We start from the raw sequence: 24294 nt of genomic DNA on the forward strand, positions 1-24294 counted from the left end.
GTAAGAATTAACTGAGTGCCATGAAGAGTATTTTTGAAGAAACATTTTGCGAGGGATGTGCAGTTTAGGGTTTGCCAATTCAAAATGATTTGTATGTGCGATAGAGAGAGACAGTGTGTGACAGAGAAAGATGGAAAGCAAGAAGGGGATTTGAACTGCACTGAGAGAGACAGAGATCTGAACTGAGAGAGAAAGTGTGTGTGTGTGAGGGAGAAATCAGAGTGACGTGAAAAAAGCCTTGGAGTGAGAAAGCAGCTGTGGCTGTTTGTTTGAGTGAAGGTTCATTGACTAGATTTGAATAGAAGCAATGGCACATACAACCAGATTTTAGAATAGGGTTTATCATGGCATTAGCTGCCATGACTGGGACAAGCATTCAGGCCTATGGGAATAAATGACACCTTTTAATGCCGTGACCTTTCTAATCCAGCTTCAATACCTCACGGTATTGTTTTTTTTTTTCATAAAATATGACATTGAGAATTAATTTCTGGCAAAATATCTAGACCGATGTGTTTTTAGACTTCAATTACAGGTCCTCACTTAATGAAGGCAGGTGATGAGAAGACTTGAGACTGATCAGGGAGAAGTGCAGTGTGAACAGCTGAAGGATGAAGGGCAGAAATTGCATTGGAGAGAACAGAGTTTTCTTCCAGGGGTTCCAGGGATAATTGGGGTGCCAGAATAAGAAACTGTCAAGGCCTGTGACATTGCCCTGAGAGTACAGAATACCTAGTACCGAGTTCTGTTGATGGACAGTGAAAAACCTAAGACCTCAAGCTTGAAAACGCAGGAAATAACAGAGTGCTACAGGAAAAAAATCAAAGAACCAGGAAAACAATGCCTGAAATCTGTATAAAAACAAAAGAGATTTAAAAAGGATGGAGTGGATAATATAATATCATTCTTATTTCTACTATTATCAATTGCCTAAAACCAGTGGTGTTATAAAAATTACCAAAGCACACCAATGGAAGTAACATAAACTTATGTTATTATATCTTGTGGAATACAATGCTGTATACATATGTTCAACAAAACACAACTGTTTGTCTTGCAGCTTTGCCATGGCAGATTCCCTGGACTTACTGGGAGATTATAACTATGATAATATTTCAGTCCTGCCAGTTTTATTTTCCTCTCTATTTCATTACATTTGACAGCAGGTACCGAGCATGAGTACAAATGCTCAGCTTTGACAATGACTGTCAGACAAATTGTAAAATGAAACAAGGATTGAACCCCTCTGTGCACATGTTGATGAAAACCTCTTTGCACCATTCAGTATAAATAACACCTTCAAAGAAACTAAGCACTTATGAAATGGAATTTTAAAATGCATTCAGCCATGGACAAAATATTATAGAAAATAACCCTCCCATATCCTCCCACGTACTTCCTTTCCACTAACAGACAGACTCTGCTCACTATTATAAAATAACAAATATATGATGCTAATGGAATATATACCGAAGAAATAAGGAAAAAAAGCTATGCAGCGAGTATTGTTACTATCTTGACATTCCAGGCTTGTAACCCTCTCCGAGATGTCAGTCAGGGATTTGCTGTAATGTGGAGATCAACTGTACAGTAAGTTAGACATTTTATCATGGTGTAACAGGGAGGGAATTGATCCGTTGAACACACAAACATGTCATGTGATAAAAACTGCAACTAGTGAATGAAATCCCTGAGGTTAGAAGGCCACTGGGGCAGTTACAACAAAGACTTCCCCTGGCATGAAAGCCCCTACTAATCTGCTCGCCGCCAGCTGTCATATTAAACCTTAAACGCTATGGCACCCCACAGCTCTTTCCCCAGAAACTTAATGTTGAAGCTGAAAGTACTCACTGAAAATACTTGAAAGCCCAAAGAAGACATCAACTTTTTTTCTTCCACAAAACAGATGAACAGGCATCTCACAAGGCCTGCTTAAGTCCCCATTAAGTCAAAAATCTCCTTATGCATGTTAACAAAGTAGCCAACGAAGCAGTAAAATACGACACTGCAGTCCTTACTCCATTTTGCCAATCATAAGGAAGTTTTAAAAAGTTACTGAAATTTCAATACTTAAAACTCATCCTCAAGAATAAGGCTGCCAAAATAGGACAATTTTTTTTGACTATCTAAGAAAATGTGCCTGCATTGGGGTGAGGGCGAACCATTGATTAATATATGAAAATGTGGAGATTAATTTAGAATAAAGCTAGACCATGGTTCTATTACATAATTATATAATACAAAAGTAGCACGTCGTGTCATTAAACACATACAAGGCATTTCCTTTTCGTATTCTCAGAGTATTTCCCTAGAATTCCCAATTTCAATGTTCAAGGTTCAAGGTTAGAAGAAGGGATTTTCTCACCACTCCTGTCCCTTCATGCACCAGATTGAACAACAGAGAGCTGTGGCTGTGGCTGGTTGTGTGGAGTAGACAACAGGGCAGTTTGTGTGGGAAGAACTGAGAAGAGATGTTTGGATGTATGAAACAAAAAGCAACAGGAATCACAATACCCTGCTAAAAATCCATACGTGGCTGTCCTCGATAGCTGGATGGATAACCTGTATGAAGAGTTCAGAGCTCTATAGGAACTATGACTGTGACATTTAAAAGGGTATTGTGTAAAAAATGTGAAATCCTTTCAATAAAAAACTGTACAGACGAACGAGAGTGGTAAATAGGGACCTCTGCTTTTTCTAGCACTTAGGTGGTGGGCAGACTATGTTGCCACTTACAGTGTTCTGTTAAGAAGACTGTAACGGTGTTGTGTTAAGAAGTTCTATGAATGCATGATGGTCAAGCATGGATTTTAGCTTAGGAATTGTGAACACACAAGTAATTCACACCTTCGAAATGAATAAATTAGGAGCCTCTTGAATTTTGACATTTTGCATGGGTTCTGGGGAACAGTGAGAGGAGGAAATATGAATAAAGTTTCATTAAAAAACAGAGGCATGTTTGTGTTGGAAGGAGCAGAGGACAGACTGACAACATTCTTGATGAAAGCCTCTTGATGCCTTTGTAAGGCAGGCATAAAAATCAACATCAAGCTTACACTACCAATACAGTTGTCACATCCTCCAAAGTCTCAGAGCTATCCTAAAGCCCCTTTAACGGCAGGCATATTTTATTTAAACAAACCTTTAATTCATTCTACCCTGACTGACCCTGACCTGCTACGTGTTCCACCTGAGCCAATTAGAGTCAAATACATTGCGCCCACATTGAATAAAAATACACCCTATGCTACCTAAATGGCAAGGTTTGTGACACCTAACTGCAGTGTCAATCTGTCCACCAATGCCTACATAATGAATGTAGAATGCAGTTCTGACTTCCCATTCATGAATTATTTTTATATAAGCCAACTACCATGCCATATATCAAGGCTGCTTTACTTTGTGATAAATTACACAAATATGTACATCACTTTGTTACAGTTTCTTCCACCATATTAAATAAGACAAAAAAGATCTGTGTTCCACAGTCAGCAAATGGACAACTACTTAAGCCTATAAGCTAATATCTACATAGGAACTCCACAACCATGATTAAACTTGTTTTGGGAAATAAAGCTTACTGATCAGTAGTATTTCTGTTTATTCATTTTTAATGTCGTTGTTGATATACTGTAGAAATTAAATAAACTTAATTCCATGGCATGTATGAGATGAATAATAAATGTAAAAGATGACTGTGGACTTTACTGATAGAACAATCATGGTATTGATATTTATGAACACAATGACTTACAATAAGGAAACAAGCAAACATGAAAAGAGTTATTGGCACTTAGTGTAACTGAACTGGACTTTGCAATGATGGAATGATTACAATAGTGGCATAATTTTAAATCAATGCAATTTGTTTTAAAATTAATTCCCAGAACTCTTCGTTTACATCCAAGTGACCTGATTTACAAAAAAATATGTTTATGCAAGCTGCAGGAAAAACAAAAACTATAAACACAAATAACCAAAAACAAACACTACAAAACCAGGTACTGTGGACAGAGTAGCATTTTAGAGTAGAACCTGATGCATTTTTATATAGGTGTGTGTGTGTGCGTTTATACTCAGTGAAAAGACTGTTTTATATTGTGCTATTAACGCTTTCGCACATAACTTACTTTTACGCCATGTAGCGCGCGTGTTATGTTACATGGTTTGTAATGTTTTCATTAGCATTATTAAGCTTCTCATAGTTTCCAGGTAGCATTTGCTATATTTTTTTTAACATTAAACCGCTGTTTCCTCAAAGCTAAAATTTCAGAATTTTTCCAATCTTGTGTTCTAATCGCAGCGGCTTTAGTGTAGGCGCTAAACGGCAAATCACACCGGTGTGACCGTTTGTGCAAAAGGGTTAATGGAGTAATGTTTTGTTTTATTTTTCATTTTAGTATGTTGCTGTTCATGATGCCGCACTGTGTCGGACAATTCTTGCACTTCAATGCATTTTTAATAAATTATACTATTTCCTGTCTGATTTAACTGTCTGTTTGATAATTATTTGACAGTCTGATGTAGTGCAATATGGGTCAAATCTCGCTAATGACATTATAGCATAGTGTGTGACATTCTTCATAATCGATAACCAACTTTAAGTTGGTGTGCCTTGACGTTCTGGTTTGACCTTTGTTGTGCCTTCACCCCAAAAAGGTTGAAAACCTCTGCTCTATTAGAAACAGAGCTCTCAGACACATTGGCACTGTGCTGATGTAGAATGAATAACAAAACGTCTACAACAGAAGTGATGGCATGACTTAATCTTAGTACACCTGCATAACAGAATACGGCCTGTATACTGCAAAAATATGGATGTTTTAGAGGTTCTTGTCTCTAAGTATACCAAAAGATTGCATTGAAATATCAATGAAAAGCAAAGAGCTTAAGGACATCATGCATTTGTTTTGTCTGAGCTACTTTGATCAATCCCAAGATGATACCATTTCAGAGCCTTGAAATGCCAGACAGGAAAAACAAGAATGGTAATGTCTGAGATGGCATAGGAGTGGTACAAACATGATAAAAGCATTAGCAAGATCAAGTACAAAAAGGGAGAGGGAGACTGACAGAGATCGTGAGTAGTCTTTTGTATGAGATAAGAGGAAGGGGAGAGAGACCCCTGCCCACATTAATTAAGCTTACTGTAGCTCAAGAATAACCATAACAACTTTTTTGGTTGTTGGTGGTTTTCTAAGTATTTAGGAAGCCAGGAGGAAGTGTGTGTGTGTGTGTGTGTGTGTGGTTGGGGGAGGGGAGGGGGGGTGATGGTACTCTATAGATTATATTTAATGGCCGCTGCGCAAGAGAAGGTCCAGAGTGGGAGCGATAATCAGACTGAGTGTGCATGTGGGAGAGCACAGATAATAGATGGAGTGGGAGAGCCAGAGAATGGGTCTGCTCAGAATGATGATCCCATGGCATGCCCATTTGTACTGCGGGCTGACATTTCGCCGAGTGCAGAGTGTCTCCAGGCTGAAAATGAATCTTCACAGGAGTCATGAATAAGAGATTTGAGCGCATGAAATATGTATGAGCATATGTACATCTAATGTAGGCAACTGGTTGGTGTTTTGGGCAGCAGTCAGATTCTATTCATCTTCAGACCCTTGACTTCTATATTTAACATTTATTCCTTTCCTTTTTTAATATCGCATTGTCTCCATATATTTTTTCCCGACCCATCTATTGCAACTATGAGGTTCATGTAACGGGATTGTTTTTAATCTAATAAAATTCTAACCCGTAAAACCAGCTGTACACATTACAGGAATCATACAGACCTACACAGCATTGTATTCTACACCCAAATCCTCATAGAAAGCTTGACTTCCAGGTTTGGCCTGAAGGCTATTTTTAGCTGGAAGGCAGCCACAGTCTCATTATACTTAGACTGCCCTTTCTCCATCAGTGAGCTGATTTGAAGTATGATGCAATTTTAAACCTTTTATCTTAAAAATAGCATTTTTTTTCAAATAATTGTATTTCTTATAGCCATTCTAAATCATAATACATGATATTAATTGAATGTTCTGGGCCTGTAACAAGGCCCTTACTTTATCGCTTATATTAAGAACGTATTTCCATTCATCACCAATCTTAATACAGATTTAAAAAAAAAAAACATTTCATGGACTGATCAGGAAAAAAAGCATTTAACCATATTCTGTCAGTTTCAAAGATTCATCAAAGATTATGGCATTCCATGGAGACTGAATATCACACACTCAAATAATTTAAATTCCCTGATATAGAAGGCAATAGGGTCACAAGGACAACCTTGAAGCCTGAAAGCGAGCCTTCAAATTAAGAAGAAATACGTACTTTGTATTCAGAATAATAACTGCACTTCTGAATTAATTTCAAAGTGATGGTTCTCACATAAACCAGCACTAACCAAAGGAATGCATCTTCAACCATTTCTCTAGAGCACTACAGACTACAGTAGTTCACTGGGGTAAATGTAAGCAACAGTGGCCTATTTATGCCTGTGAAAGGATCTGGGGGTCAAGTATGATATATGACATGCCATCTGCTTATCTGACTCTGCCAGAGACTTCCCTGTTTTTAATGTGGAGAAAAATGAAGGTCAAGTTGTATCACATACCTATGCTTACATAAGCCTACTACTTTTGATCCTGCCATTCTTGATATGCCATACATCTGATGAGTGAGCCTTCAAAATTCTGCCAAATAGCATTACACTCACATAGACCACTGAGCTCCATGTAGTGCATGCTGGGAAAATTCCTTTAAACAGTGCTTATGAATAAGCTTAACTTCTACTGTCTGATTTTTACTAGTACAGAAACATCACTGTTTTAATGTTCTAATGGTTTGCCATCTTATAAGATTCAGCTATGCCACAGTACACATAATCGGTTAAAAGTCATTTTTTCATATTTCGATTTTTACATATTTTCGATTTTTTCTTTTAACACACACATTTATGTCTTAACTGTTTAATGCCCAGAGAGAGAAGGCTAAATAACTGTATTTCATGTGCTATCAATCTTGAGGCATAGGGCCATTTTGAAAATGGTTAACCGAAAGACTGCAAACTACGGATCAGAACAAATTCAGGGCACACAAACTATAGACAATATTTTAAAATAGTGTTTGCTGGTTAATTTATTTAGTTCAAACCTACATATCTTTGGGTCTTTGAATATGTTACTACTACCGGTATACAGAAATTGACAGAAACTTGCTTGTGTTGATTCATTACAGTACGCATTACAGGTATTTACAGTGCTTTTATCTAGAGTCTAGTATCTACTTCAAAGTTAAATATTGTGTGCCAGCTACACCAAAAATGTAATAAATCTTGCAGCTGCAGCATTCAAATCTGCATTCAGGAATAATTGGATCATCATTAATCACAATTGGACTGTCTATTTGCTAACACTTTGACATCTGTCTGAATCCTAAAGCACTTTGTTCCTCTCACTGTATTGTGAGAATTAGAATGCTATCAGCATGGAAACCCTTATAGTGGATTGTCATCAAAACTTTCATAGGTGCCTGAAACACATGGGAAATGAACTAAAAATTTGTGGTCCTGTTTGGAATGGATCATTCATGAAAAAAACCTAAACAAAAACAAAAACAAAACAAAACAACACCAACCTGTTCCTATTCTCTACTCAAAACTGAACCATTAAATTATTTGAAAAAGAAATGTACATATTATACAGCTGAAATCTAATATACCCTAGTGGATCCTGAAGATTTAGAATGAATCTCTGATACTGAATCATGAAGAGTTAATGTTGTTTTGCCAAACATATGTACAATGAACCTCTATTCTTATATTTCAAAGGTGAATTTGCATCATATATACATTGGCATTGCCTTGTGAAAATGTATTTTTTCCCCAATAAAGTAATAAAACTAACTTTCACTTGGCTGAAAATGATGCATATGTATTATGGTGGTGCTCACTTTTCAACAAATCTACTGCCACAGAGCCTTGGTATGATGACTGCAGCAGTTACAACTGTGGTCACACATCATTGTGATATGTATGTGCTGGAAGTCTTGCATGTATCTAGCACTGGAGGTCACTCTAGAAAAGAGCATCTGCTAAATGCACGTAATGTAATACAATGTAATGCAAAGCTGAGAACCAGAGGGAAGAATATTAGTTACCCCTTGACATTTATAGGTGCTAGCCTTCTTTATACAGCAGCATTGATGAAAGAAAGGCTTACACATAATTATATTAAATTATCAAAAACTTCCTGACAAACCAATATAGACTTACATTTACACAGTATATATTACACAGCTATATAGTTAAACAGTAATTGCATAACTTCACTGATAAGATCACCAAACCAACTAGATAATTGCCTTTAAATATATGAAAACCTTGTCATCTGTTTCGCAATGCAGACAGTATAATACATTTCTGCATCAGAAACAATTAAACAAGTGCAGAACATGCAGGGTTTCAATAATTTCATAATCATCTATGCTACAATGTAGAATACAAATACACTCTCTTCTTTGCAGCACATCTGACAGAAGACTTAAGTGTGAGCCAAGGGACAGTTTGTTTCTTTGTGATCATACATTTTGCAAGGCCATATGTTTGAAATGTAATTCAATCCACAATCTTGAACCATACTTTGCTGCCAAACAATGCTGGCTATTGTTCAATGTGGGAAATAAAAACAATGCATTCCTTTGCTGTGCTCATTTAGTTTACTTTTGATGCACACTATTCATTGCTAATGTTGTCATTAAACACAAAAATCTAAACTTGTCTCAGAGCTAGAATGAAAATGAGAACAAAGAACCACACTCATCTACACATATCAAACAGTCAAGGGAACTAAAAGAGGACATTTCAATCTGTAAGACCCTGTAGTTGCAATAGTAATAATTATTATGGTGATGTAGACATGGAGCATATGTTGTGCCATATGTCTGAAATACAGTGGAAGAACTTAGCATGCTTTGCTGCGCAGCACAGTGCATATGAGCCTCTTCTGTCAACACAGTGTCATCCGCGGGGCTGTACGAGTTTGAGAGTCGGATGTGTCCCGTTTTCACAATGACAGCTCATCACAGCAAGGCAAAATCCTGGTTCCACCAATTGTTCAATAAAAATCTTTTACAATTGCCACTCCATTTCCTCAACAAGCATTAAGAAAATGCATAATCTTAGGAGGATTAGACAGTCTTCTGCCTTGCTGACATGTTGGTAACCAATAGGCAGGAAGTTGCATGTTACGGTTCTAATGCTTACATTACATTACACTGAATACTTAAAAGACCTTACACCAATACTTAAATGACCTTAACGCTATGCACCCTGCCCTATTTATGTACATTTTGGGCTCCCCTCCAGAATCTGTGATAGCAATCCACTCATCCACTCACCATAAACTGTATCATTTTCTTCAGAAATAATTTGACTAATGGGAAATCCCATCAGCAGGCCTGGCCATGACATGAGGAATTTGCTATGCCATTTTCTATGAGGTAACATAATTCTCACCTTTTGAAAACAAAATATTTGATTGCTCCTCCAAATGCAAATGCTCAGCTCAGGTATCTCCACACACACTGATAGCACAGATTGTTTGGATTATATAAACATAAAAAAACATGTCAGAGAGACATTCCATTGCTTTGTAATGTGAAAAAGTGTTGAGTGCCAGGCAAAAATATGCCAGGTGAAATCTGAAAGTTAGATAAAATCTAAAATATCTTTTATTTTTAACACACTGCACTCAATAAACAACTACTTACATAAACACTGTTAAAAAATAAATGCACAAGTACAGACTACAACAATAAAATAAAACTATTTATTTAAATAATGATATGAAATCGAAAGAGCAAAAAATAACTTCATTTTAAATGGTTGCAATCCAAGAGATGTAATTACAAGGCAGTTCATATTTTCAGTTATACTATTGATAAATAAAAACTGATTTCAACAGTCATCAGATTTGCTCTTGTCGTCTATGTGGTCAACTGGGCTGAGAAAGACGTGCATCTGAATACTGAGCAGCTATCAGTAGGTGGAGACTATTTTTGTTGTATATAATACTGTTGCTTGCTGACATGTGATTAAACACTTTGTTTAAATGCCCATATGACTGGTTGAAAAAAATTAGAAATAAATAAAATAAAATATTTGTATGCTCTGAAATAACCAGGATATTAAACAGATATGAGTTGGAGTTCTTCTTTAAGTAAACAAGAGAATTGCTGGTGATGCGAAAGCATAGGCAGACTTTGCACCGCTCTTACAGAGCCAATTTTCCATTTACTGATGGTGCGATATGACATATTGAAAGTAACAAACCTCCTGTACACTGTAAAATAAACATAAAGTTTCTGTGTGGAAAATATGACAGGGGTGTTGAGCGGAGATTGAAGTAGTCTCATACATCTGCAATTTGCTTTCTGGTTATAGAGTTAAAGGATTCTTGCAGTCCTTCCACTGAATGTGTTACCAAAACAAGAAATGAATGCACTTGAATATGATTAAGTCTTGTAACAAGATTCAACTTGTGTGTATGTGTGTGTGCGTGCGTGCATGTGTGTGCAAGTGGGTGAGTTTGGACAATTTCTTTGCAACGTCCTCTGCTTTGCAGTGATCATATGCTTTAGTTATGTACTATTTATTTTGTATATCGTGTCATTGTCTTTTTTGATGTAATGATCCCCCCAAGCTAATGTACTCATATGAAAATATGGAAAATTTGAATAAGATGTTAACAAAATTTCTTTGCAAAGTCATTTTTTTCTTTGACTTGTACATGTTTCCTGAATAAAATTCAAATGTCTATTTCTGTGCAGGAATAGATTTTCTTGTTTCATACCTATATTAGACATGGAACCACACAGATAAAAGACCAGATGCCCCTTGAATAAATGCAATATTAACTAATACAGAAGATGGAACACAAGCTATGTGGTGTTGAAAGAAAGTGCATTAGACGCTTTCCAGTAATTTAAAACAAATGGAATCAGCAAAGATACTGTTATTTTTTTCCTTTTTCCCTTTTATGAAAAACTTTTTGGAATCACCAATTGTACATCAGACTTGTCTCACTGCGACAACCTCTACACTGTGCATAGGGCAAGACCACTGAAATGAGACAAATGCAATCCTCTGATACACTCATATGCAGCCAGCAGCTATTATTCACACTATAAGGCAGACAGTGCGCTATATTGAATAGGGCACTCATAGTTGGATAGGCGCAATACCCTTGTTGGTACCCATGCAACTTGCAGGAGCCTGATGAATCACAGAGTGCCTGAGAGCGGTGAGACAAGGAAACTAATGCCGACATACCCACCTCTATCCTGAATATAGCCAGTTTGTTATGCTGCTGTCCAGGTCATTATCATCAAATGACTTAGCCAGTTTCAATCCTGGGCCTAAGGGCTTGGCCTGAATTCAAAGTGAAACCCCTGGGGACTGTGCCAGTGTTAATTTATTTTAAAACAAAACTGTGATATACAGGATAGAGTTGTCCTTGTGGGATGTAGATCACTATCCTACTGTGCCTGGGGTATAAAATTCAATGTCTTTTCTGATTAAAAGTGCATTTGTGGTCAGCCTAATTCCATTAACATCTAAATACTGTCACAAACTAGGTCTTATTCTAATTTCAGCCATAAATTGAGCCAAATATTTTCTCTTGGTAAGTCACAAATCAAGCTAGATGCATATTCCATTATTTTCCTCAAATCTGAGGCAACCTGCAATGTGTTGAGATGGCTTACGGCATTCAGGTCTTATATACACACACCATGTAAACAATGGTTTTGTAAAGCATCCTTAACCAAGGCAATCCATTCCATTTCTTGAAAAAGTGTCATGTGGCACATTGAACAATCAGCAATATCTGTCTTTTAACAGGCTCTTAGATCATATTGTCCTCATCTGAGAAGCTATGCTTGCTATGGCTTACCTCTAAACATTATCAAGCCACATAAACCACCACAAATGCATATATTGTGCATTCAAGACCCTTGACAACCTCTAGCTCTGGTCACATGTAAAAACACTAAATGCCCTTTCATTATGACACACTGCAGTGCATGGGCAGCTTGTATGAGGCATGTAAAATTTAAAATATTTAATGTCATTACGGATGACTTACCCAGTCTTCTTCTTTGTGTAATTATTATTTCGTCGCTGTCGGGCGGGAACCTCGTATGTCCATAATGCGTCATTTTTATTTTTTTACATAAATCAATGTTATTGGTCACCCTTTATGTCTGTCTGTGGGTTTTACAAATATTTAACCAATGAAAAGTATTAAAAAGAGCTTGTAAAACCCAGACAGACGTAAATGTCAGTACTCTGGCCCCCTAGTTGTTGATGTTCTCCCCATCTGTCATTGTGGTCCATGTGCTTTTGTTTATTGTTTTTCCTTGTGTTCCAGCCCTGCCCCGCTCTCCGCCCTGTCCCCGCCCACTTGATCACCTCATTGCCTCCACCTGCCAGCCTGCCCACCTGCTTCCCATCACCTCGTCAGCCCTGCCCTATATCTACCCTGCTTGTCTCTATCTTGTTGCCAGTTTGTTGCAGTTTTTTTTTTTTTTTTTTTTTTTTTTTTTTTTTTTTTTTTGCCCGATAGCTTTTTCTGTGTCAACCCTGCCTGTGCCTTGACTTCGTTCCTGCCTGCTATCTTGCCCTGAGTGCCTGGTTTGCCTGCTTGTCTGGTTTCCGACCCTGCCTGTTCCTGTTTTTGCCCCAGGTTTGCCTTCTGACTGCCTGCCTGGTTTTGACACTGCCTGTTCCGAGTTTGCGATATCGTCCATTGACCCTTAATAAAGCCGCTTGGAATCTGAAGCACTTGTGGTCTGTGTCTGAGTCCGTGCCTGAGCCCTGACAGTAGAGGGTGACCAATAGCATTGATTTATGGAAAAAAAAGATGAAATGTGGAGATACGAGGTTTCCACCCCACAGCGACGATATTTAGTTCGCTTTACTTTGAATGTAATTAAAGTGGTGCAAAGAAAATATTACAAAATATTGAACTTTTTGAAATGGTAATTGCTTCAGGTGGTACCCATTGCTACATGGCACACAACTGATGGCTGTTACAGTGCTTTGAATTTTTTTTGATTGTTTATGATCTATAATGAGTGATTGATCAGTTGGGAATATGACGTTATTTACTATTGAAAGTCTCATGCAAACAGGGCTGCATTAAGCCTCCCTGGGGCCCAGGGCTAACGCACCTCCCGGGGCCCCATGTCCACAATTTTCAACCGGAAAACTAAAACCCAAGTAGCAAAACACATTATTTGAACCAAAACCAACATTTGATTTTTGTTGTATTTTGGTGTTCAACAAAACCGATGTATAAACTACGTCCACCAAATGTGTTTATTGACACCAATGGAAGGAACCCAATAAGAAATGTTTCTTTGTTCTAATCGAATGTTAAACACAATGTTTAAAAATGAATGCATGTGACAAACACCGATTCCAACGTTTAACAAAGGTGTTGATTTGGTGTCAACTTACAGAAACCATGGAAGCCCAATAACCGACGTGACTGACACATTTTAAATTTGCGTTTTCCAAACCTCTCCTGGAGTATCCCTTGTCCTGCATGTTTTAGATCTCTCCCTGCTCCAACACAGCTGATTAAATGATCAGTTTGTTATTAAGCAGCTTCAGGAGTTCATAACGAGTTGATCATTTGAATCAGCTGTGTTGGAGCAGGGAGAGATCTAAAACATGCAGGACAAGGGGTCCTCCAGGAGAGGTTTGGGAAACGCTGTTCTAAATAAGTATGAAACACAACGTTAAATCCAGAGGTGGAAAACCCCGGTTTCAGAAAGTAAAAGTCCTGCCATGTATTTGTTCCACCCATGCACTACACCAGCTGAATTTAATTAGCACAACTCTTCAGCCAGGTAGAGGGGCTAATTCGTGAAATCATCTTGTTTAGTGAATGGCTAGAACAAATACATGGTAGGACTTTCACTTTCTGAAGCCATGGTTTTCCACCTCTGATTAAATAATGAATGTATCTGAAACTATTTCTAACGTTTAACGGTGGTGCTTATGTGGTGTGACTTTAGACAGAATACCAATGTGTTAAAAACGTTTCATAAACATGTTTACCACATGTTGTCACGATCCGGGTTGTCAGAATCGCAGACTGAATCTTTAACCCTTTTGCACGTAACTTATTTTTATTTTATATGTAGTGCTTGTGTTACGTTACATGGTTTGTTACATTTTCATTAGCGTTATTAAGCTTCTCATAGTTTTCAGTTAGCTTTTGCTACATTTTTTAAGTGACTAGCCTACAAACACCACTCTCACTGACACTGATGATTAATTGTTACGACAGGACAATGTAGGCTACTCTACAGGTGGGAAACTGGTCCAAAATGTACAGTATACAATCAAAACACCATAAAACCCCATTCAAAAATTCAACGTCATCTGCTGTTCCCAGGGCCGCCCAGTGGCTGGGGAACGTGTTGCCCAATAGGTTAATGCGGCCCTGCATGCAAGATATTGTAACATACACTAAATTAACTGCACTTGGACCTTGAATGTTTGCCACTATCCATTACAAATAAGATCAAAAAAACAGTAAAGCAATCTATTTTTCTTGCAATAGGGAATATGGAACCAAACACACCTTATTTTATGCAAGGTATAAAGTGCAGCAAACCGTATTCCAAAAGTACCATGTTAATGTTCCCATTTTCTGATCACTGAACACACGTGGGGATACAACATAGCAAAGGCACCACTTACCAGAATATATACATTACATTCATTTATAGAAGCAGGAACCACAAAGTTGCACTCGCTCCCAAAGATACAAACACTTATGAGTGTGTTCATTGGATTAAAAATGAGTTGATGAAACAGATGGTTTCCATTTACCATGCAACACTTTGTAATAATATAAAGACCAAGATAACATGCCATTTAAACCTGCAAATGAGTTACTCTCCAACAGGAGTATATGTGTTTGTGCCAAACATTTCACACAGACTGGTCATTCGACAGAAACAATTCTAAAGAAACCCCACTTAAGTAAACTTGTTACATGCCTACATGTGCAAGCCTTTCATTTGTTCATTTCACACTTGTTTCTTATTAATAGCAGTAATCAAAAACCTGTTTGTTAATTTCACACATATTCGCATTTATGTAGCATTTACGGCAACATTCACTTTATGAACAGAACCAACCATAGTCAACCATACTCTCTGAATTTTTTTTTTATAGAGACATTTACTGAATATTTAAAATGGACTATGGATAAAATGTCTTTTTACCTGGGGGTGGGTTTTCTAGTGAGAGAAAAGTCAGTCAAACCCTGGACAACATACCCACCCCTATCTCTATTGGAACAAAGCCAATTTGTTCTGCTGATGGAGACTCCCGGTCATCATTGCCTGATGACTTCACACATGGACCATAGGGCCAAGCCCTTATACATATGACTAAGACATAAGATTTACATCATTTGCCAACCTAGCCATACATGAATAGCCTGTTTCCCTCAAAGAATGCTTGAAAAATATCAAATAATGATGTTTGTCACTATCTGTTTCAATGTTAAAATTTCACACAAAAATCACCATGAGTTGGGAAAATTTTGTAAATGATAAATATTCAAAACCCAAAGAGGACATTATGTGCTGATCTTCTGAAAAACAAAATAAAAAAAATATATCAACATAGCAACAGTCAATACCATAACAGCTTGCTTTGCTGACAGAACAGTTGCAATGATAGTTAAAGCCCCTAACCATGGCTGAAATAATTCAGCTCTGACTACCACCCACAGTAGCAAGATATGTGTTTTGTCACTCTGTCTATTCTCTATCTGTGTAGCCAATAAAACCTTTTTTCTGATGGGGACAGTTTCTTCAGGCCACGAATAGAGAAATTTCAAATCCAACACATGCAATATCGAGGCATGGCCAAATGTTGTAATGTTCCAGAGTAAGAGGAAAACTGAGAGAAAAACTCCAGGCTGAGGAGCTTAGGGGAATTTTCTGAATTTATCAACACAAGGGTTTCATTTTTTTATTATATTTTTATTAATATTAGTTGCTTTGGTTGGCATATTATATTTGATTTGTTTACATAAACTTAAGCTGTGCAAGATACACTAAATACAGTCATTGTTAATTTACTGATGAAGTTTTTTTTTGTTTTGTGAATAATTGCTTTGCCAGAATAAAAATTGCTTGTTTGTGAGCTGCTTTTTAAAACTATTTTATATTTTATGTTACATTTTTAATCAGATAATACGTGCTATGGATTTTACACAGATGCAGTAATGCCAAATTTCTAGATGTTTCATGGATATAAGAAACTGTTTGATATATTCGTGTTCATTTCAGTAAAAAAAATCACGAATTTCATGAAACCATAATATTTAAAAAAAACCCTCTCAATCCTTAATAATTTTAATATCCTAATATAGATGTTATATGCAACATTTGGCTTTCAGAATTGTGAATCAATCTTTTTAATGAGGAGACACTACAGGCGAGCCTAACTGAACACAGCCTACTTTCACTGAGTGCTGAGGAAGGACAACCACAAACTGAAATTTCTCACTGATGCCGCACAGCCAACATTTACTGTTGCTCATATGACATCAGCTCAGCTTCAGAATATGCATGATTTAGTGTATTTTTGCATATTAACATGTAACTTACCAAAAAGATAAACTTTTTATACAGTATGATTCCACAAAAATGCAGATTTTAGATACTGATTAAATGTTTTTGGTGTCAATTTGATCCATTGAACATTCATGACTGATTGAATACATTCTAATGTCTAATTTTTCAAAAGGAATTTAATCTGCTGGATGTCCAGCTCCAAACATACTAGCGACACAAAGGTGAAGTTCTCCAGATAAGCAAATGTATTAGTTCCTTGTTATGTTTATTTTGTGATTTCACAAAGCTTGAACATTCAAAAGATTAAATCACCTCATAAACTGTGCCGAATATCCTCTCTGACTAATGAGGTGTTACAGCACTTAAACAACAGTCAAAATCACTCCAGTGCGTCACGATCATAAATGGACAATTAATCAACTTGACACCACAAGTATTCAATCAATATCCAGAATGTGATCACCTTCTCTTTTTTTCCTAAAAACATGCATGCATAAATTGAGTGGTAAATTTATTTTTATGCTATGTGCAGATAATAATAACTGATCTCATTGCCTAGTGGCACTGGTTGACTGTGTTGTATTTGTTGTCAGGAATCAGAAACAATTTTCCTTCATGAGCAACTGAACTAGGACATTGCAAAATTAACCATAAAGACAATTTCGAACACTACAAAACAAGAACAGTGGGATGTCGAGTTAGTGTATCTTAGTGATTGATATTGCAATGTTGCCTTGGACCGTGAAATTGTCATTTGTTCTGCAAGCATTTCTACCGAATCAAAGTAAAGGGCTGCACACTGCCGGGGAGCTGATTTTTACTTGCAATTTGACAGAGCTCCTATTGCTAATTCCATTCATTTGAAATAAATAGGTAAGGGATGCAGGGGAGGACATGCTCATACTGAGTCATGTATTCATGTAATGGAACACTGGAGAGATTGGCAAACCCATGAAGCAGGATGTAGACCCATAATGCATTATCATTCACTGTTGTTCTCCACATGTGCTTGTGTGTGTGAGCGTTGAGCAGAATAATGTAACCAGTTGGGCAGTTACATTTCCTGACTTGTACGAAATGAAAATAAAGACAAAAAAGGGTCCCCAATGAAGGGATAAAAAGAGCTAAGATGCTTAAAGCAACATAACAGTGGGGGGGGGGGGGGGGGGGGGAGAAAATAAAACTATTTAGTGGCAGCAAACACTGCTGCTTTGAGAAGACAAATTGCAAGAGAGCCACTGAACAAAGCAAACAGAATTACGATAGCCTTGTATCAATATCCTGCCCTTCATGCAGATTGCACTTAGCATAGAAGGAATGAAAGAGCCAGAGAGAAGCTATCAGCATTTAGAAAGCACTGGTCTCAGAGCCACAAATGACAGTCACATCGATGACATCACATTGCTCTGTGGGAGGGCGTTGGTGGTGAAGTGTGCGATGAAACGGCTGCCCACATAGAAAGAAACTCAAAAAGAAAAAAACAAATAAATCCAAAAGACACAGAAAGCTGTACACCTGCAGGCATCCCAGCCAGTCAAGAGGAAAGAATTGGAATGGAAGAGAGGTTTTCAGGTTAGTGTAAAGAGGACCCCAAGATGCTGGTTTGCGTACAGCACAATACCATATACTGACCTGGGCTTGAAACAGGACTAGTTGTGGTAGGTTCAATAATTGCTAAAGGAAAAAAGGGGAAGAAGGGAAAAAGAGGACATTCATGTATTATTAACATAATGAAGACGAAAAAGAAAATTTAACATGCAAAGACAGAAGACAGGGAATGAAAACAGAAACACTATTGTGTCTGGTGACTGTCCTGCCTAATCTCAGTAAAGGTAGCAACCTGTGCATTATGGTTGTCTTTTGTTGGCCTATTATTTAAAGTTTTTTGTTTTTACATTTGAAATGGGACACTGTCTTAGAGAAAGCACACACTGGTGCATAGGGAATAAGCAATATCACTGTAGGAATCTTTACAGGTTAAAAGTGACATTTTTTAAAAAATTATTACATGCTGAGAAATATTTTGGTTACGTTTTTTGCTGCTTCCATCTATATGTTGTTTTGTTCAGCACTTTGTTCTTTTTTTGCATAAATTTTAGCATTTTGTTACTTTTCTCAATACTAGTATTATTTTATTCTCAAATCTGAGGCTCACTCATAAAGCAGGCCTTTCATTATGATCCACAAGCAGTTTAATTTATTGCTTCAATACTAATCTCAATATTCTCAACGGAACCCACTGTAGATGTTAATGGCGTGTCCATTTTTGAAAACACTTAATTACTCTACACTTAATTACTCTTAATGTACTAACATTGAATGTTTAGGCTGGAGTGCTTACAGAGTAGTTATATGAGGTACTGACCCATTACACCCTCTTCACAGAGATTTCCTTTATTCAAAATGTAAAAAGGACTGAAAAGCCAGCTGTATGTACCTTCCACTGTACGTGCCACTACAATGTTACAGTCCTTATTTACCTGGTATAAATGCCCATGCTGTGTTGATCAAAGACCAGTGCCTGGCTTCAGCCTTTTAATGAGCTGAGCTGAGACATGACTTAATGACTTTTACCTTGGGATCCTAAGCTTTTGAAATGGATCCATTTCCATGTCATCAAAATTACAGGTATATAATAGCAAAGATTATATATGACTAACTTTCACTCAATTCAACAGTGGAGAATAAAGCTCTTCTCAATTACCACATGCAGTTAAATTTGCACCCTGTGGGCAGCCGTTTAATCATATTGATGTAATTTAATTTTCACTGGAGATATCATGTTATTCTCTATCTCTCTCACCCCTTCTTTTGGGTCATGTCTACAAGTAGAAATGTTTTAAGAAATCGAAATGGCAAATCGGGAAGATTACTTTGATACTGCAGATGAGAAAGTTTAGCCTACATCTCCCTGCTGCTTTACTCTATGAATTAATTTTGAACTAAGCCTAGAGAAGTATTTAGACGTGAAAAACAGTGACACCCTCAATTTTATTCCAAATCACCAAAGACAGGTTTCCAATGGGTATCTTTCCTCTGACATGTTTATATATTTATGCAGATATGTTTTATAATATTTAATATAATATGTTTTATGCTTTATAATAATATACATCAAATACTTTCAGCTTTCACCAACTACCATTTGTGACCAATATTTAAGCAAAAACATCACTCATTCACATTTTGGAAATATACCTTTCTTGACTACATAACTGCGTGTTTTAGACATTGGGGGGGGGGGGGGGGCTGTTGTGGTGAGATAGCATTAACAGGAATTTATGAAAAATTTCCAAACCAATCCCCCATTTGAATCTATATTTTTGCTCGATATAAAACAGCATATCAAATTCTAGATTTTCATTTAACCTCTCTATTAATGGAGGTTTTTAAAATGGGGAATAATACCTCTGAGCAACAACATGTCATTCATTTATACCACAGCTTACCAATGAAAGGTAGTATTCCTTAGTGTGTGGTTGAAATTATGTAGAAACATATTATGCAAATGAGGCATCAAATTAAACATCCAAAAATATCCAGAGCCCTTGACTGTGCCCATTACTTCTAAAAGCAGATCATAACTTTTTTTTTTTTACTCTCCAGAGGCATTCTGATTTGAGAATTGCCCAACATGTTCCAAACATGTGAACTCAAGCGAGAGAAAAGAGTAGCTAATATGTCATGTGAATGAACTGCCATCTGCTAGAAATGCAATTATTTGTAGGAATTAATGTAATTAAACACCTTTTAAATTATAAGCTTGCCAATATGAATATTAATGGAACCATGAAGAATCCTATTACTGCTAATGGTCTTTTGGTTTTCTTCCTGCAAAAGACAGCCTAAGGGAATCTTTTTTTCCCCCCCGAGTATCAGTACTACCTGTTTAATACTTTGGCAAGAGAGTACTTCAAACCGACTTCTGATCTCACAAACACTCACAAACACTCCTGCAGTCCTTCTGTGTTGAGCACACAGCAGTATTTTAGACCCAATCTTCGTCAGGTGTTTTATAAGGAAGTAAAGCAGATTAGTCATTTGTGAAATTCTCTCAGATTGCACAGTGCATTCCATCGCTCCGTATGCTTGTATTTGTTCATTGTCCTCTGCCCTCACTTGCCAGACAAAATGCATTATGTAGTCAGGAATTTCATTTTGTACTGTAATAACACCTCGTTTTTCTTCACAGAACGACAACCACAGAAAATGAGCAATTTCAACACAATGTAAACCTGCATTGATTCAATCTACAGAGAAATTCAAGGTGTGTTATGAATTGCAACAATAACAAATGGCTATGCTGTTAAAGTGCTACTGTACCTGCAACTGATGCATGTGATCCTGGTAATATTAAAGTTATTTATTTCATGATTTTCTTACGTATACTATTATGACTTCAAAATTACATTTGTGTAGTTAACAGTATGAGTCTTCATGTCAGTGCAATTATCATTATGTAGTGTAATTTTAAAAGAAAGGGGTTATTGAACTTTAGTGAAAACAGTATGTTGGATATCCAGTTTCATAATGGCTTTCACTGAATGGTTTATAATTAAAATGATGACCTCAATAAAGAGGTATATAAAGAACACACTGTTGATGAAAATTCCAACTCCAACCTGACATAGTGGGTTTTCATTGAATTTAATTTCTAGAAATCTAATCTGAAGTTCAGATACAGAGAATTTCTTGGCCGCATATCCCAGGCTGCATCATTTATCTTTCATGCACAATCAAATTCAGAATACTAATATGCCCTTTAGGCTACATAGCCATTTTCTTATTTTAGGTTAACATATCAGGTGTTAATATATCTATGTATCCTTATAAATGTAATCTTTTTTTTATTCCTGTCTGTTGCACAGCATGACTCTTTCCCATTATCCTCTGGGCTTCTATAAAGCTGATTCATCTAAACTTCCTCATTTGCATTTCAGCAACACTTCCCACCACAAATGCAGCTCTACGGGGAGTATGCTGTCAACACATCATTTCACAGCTCTCACAAAAAAAAATCCAGAAGAGTTTAATCCAAGAATAAAAACCATCTTCACATCCACAGCTGTCTTCATGTCTAGTTCATCCAGTCCAGAATGTTTCACATATCTAAAAGATTCCTTTCATAAAAAAGTAATGATATGCTCAAAGACAGTGGGATTCAATCATTGTAATTACTCTCATCAGCAGAGTACAGGGCATATAAAAATAAAACAAAATGAGGCCCTCTTTCGGTGCAAAGCTTGTCAGAATTTTTCCTTGTAAATATGGTTGGTCAAACAGTTTGATTTCATGTTGTTAGAGGCTGTTTGTGCTATATGTGAGAAACAGCGATATATATGCTGGTACCTTGGTAAGTATTTTTTGAAATTGCACCTCCATTTTCATCAATAAAAATTGAATGCAATAATAACGAAGGGCAATATAAGAATCAGTATTTCCTCTACTTTAGGATGATTGCAGCAATGTTTTTACATATAGTGATATGAACTGTTGACTGCTAGAGTCATAGTGCTTTATACAGACATCTTTCCATAATAGCTGAACCTCTTTTTCATTGTTTCGTCCTTGTTAAAATCTTTCAAATCACCAAGACACAGGGATGGTGACAGTCAGGACACAGTGTCAGATGAGGAGACATGGGGAGATGACACATACAACGCAGGTGATTGATAAGCATGACAAACGAACAAGTCATTCATTAGCCATCAACCAGTGGAGCCCTAGCTGTTGCGGACATATCTATGCTGAGGAGAGAAATGGATACTCTCTGCTGTCAATGTGTCTCCTCTCATTTCAGTTCACTACAGTGCAAAGATGGGCACTGAAAGCAGGTCAGAAGACTATGATATGGCAAGGCAGAGAGCTAAGTGCGGCAGGGAAAATAAAAGCATGCATTAAGCTGAAAAGGGCCTCACGATTTGGTTAGTTCACACTTAATCCATGTTTTAGGCATGGACTCCAGTTCCAATTTTCTAACAAGCCATTTGACACGCACACGTAAAGGACCACAATATAGCCCACCTCAGTTAAAAACAGCACACCAGTGAGTGTGACTGAGTGTCTGAGAACAAGAAATGGCAATAAATAAGGTGCATGTCACATCAAAGGTGAACATTGTCTGAGAGCAAATTGAACAGCTGTAGACAAATTTAGTGCATTATCCTGCAAAGCCTTTTGCACCATTGAATAATGCCTCATCTAACAAACATCTGTCTCGTGATCTCAGCTTTTCAGCATGGCACAAAGTTCAGCCAATTTCAACTGAGGTAAGCCACTGGAAAAACATACATAACATTACACATAATAATATTAGTAACAAATCATCTCCATAGTGCAAAACTGAGGATGGTACAGAAACCAATAAATAGCTGATTCAAACAATCAGGTAACCTACAAAGTACAATCAAAACAAAACACTATCCTTGATAAAACATGATAAAAATACTATATATTGTAAGCTTTTATGTTGAAGATTTAACATACACAGGCACCATATTTCAATCTTACAAACTGAAGTTATAACAATATCTGCTACGAGATGCCAGGTAGTTTCTGCCATAAACCCTGACATTTTAGGTGTTTTTTTTATGTTGGTTTGTATCAGACAAAAGGAAAAAACAGGGTAAAATGAAAACACTGTGAAGTAAAAACAGTGAATATTCAAAATATTTTTGTTCATAATGCTCACTCCCCTCCACTCCTTATGTATGCAGTTATAGACAAAGACCCTATTTAATATGTAAACAAACAAATGTAGCAAGTTAAATACCTGATTTGTATATATAATTGATACCATTTTTCATACATTTTACAAAATAATAACTAATGTGTTTTTGTAAAAATGGTCTCAGTTTGATTTTTCAAACTGACCCTAAAACAAATAACACAAACCTGCATTTGTTTCTGCTGCATTCACAGTTGTTTTAATAACAGCATAGTTTGATCAAATATTAATATGACCATGAATTCACCTTTACTCCTTCTCTGTACATGGTCTGGTATTAAAATAACAATGCAGACTGGTCCATGATGATTTTCATCTCTTGGCTTTGTTATTTATACAAATGTGTGGGTGTCTGTGCTGCAGAAATTGCTTGTCATTTGTCATTAGAGAACACCAGAATTGGTTTCTTTTTCATTAGCGTACATCATAAAATGAGACACAGTGCATCTCTATAAGAACAGAGAAAACCGCTTCTTACATTGTTTGAAAGGAATTATGGGTATTCCATCCACACAGCCTTCTTTGATGTCATTCTTTTTGCATTTAAAAGCAGGAGGTTTGAGCTGTCCCTGGTGCTGTCCATCTTAAGGACCCCTTTTAATTATTCATTTGTTTACTATAACAACATTTTTTCTCATATATTAGTGTATACTAACAATCAGCTTTCTTTCTGATAATTTATAGGCATAACTGTTTTAACAATGTTCTCAATCTTAACATCCCATAATTAATGGATACATTTGACACAGACATTACTTATAAATCACCATAGGATGACACACATTATTTTGTCACAAAATAGCTGCTGTTGATGTCCATTGCTGGTGCACACCACTAGTCCACTACAAAATATTATTGTACAACACTCAGAATTCATGCATGCGTGCACGCACACACAAACC

The 24294-nt window shown here is 36.8% G+C and overlaps 1 protein-coding gene across 1 annotated transcript in view; it reads right to left on the reverse strand.

Annotated features, from left to right (window-relative positions):
* The window catches only part of negr1 (neuronal growth regulator 1), a 200924-nt gene that overhangs the window by 16229 nt on the left and 160401 nt on the right, over nt 1-24294 (reverse strand). The window lies entirely within an intron of this gene.

This window comes from Megalops cyprinoides, chromosome 2 (assembly GCF_013368585.1).
Source record: "Megalops cyprinoides isolate fMegCyp1 chromosome 2, fMegCyp1.pri, whole genome shotgun sequence".
NCBI classification, from domain to species: domain Eukaryota; kingdom Metazoa; phylum Chordata; class Actinopteri; order Elopiformes; family Megalopidae; genus Megalops; species Megalops cyprinoides.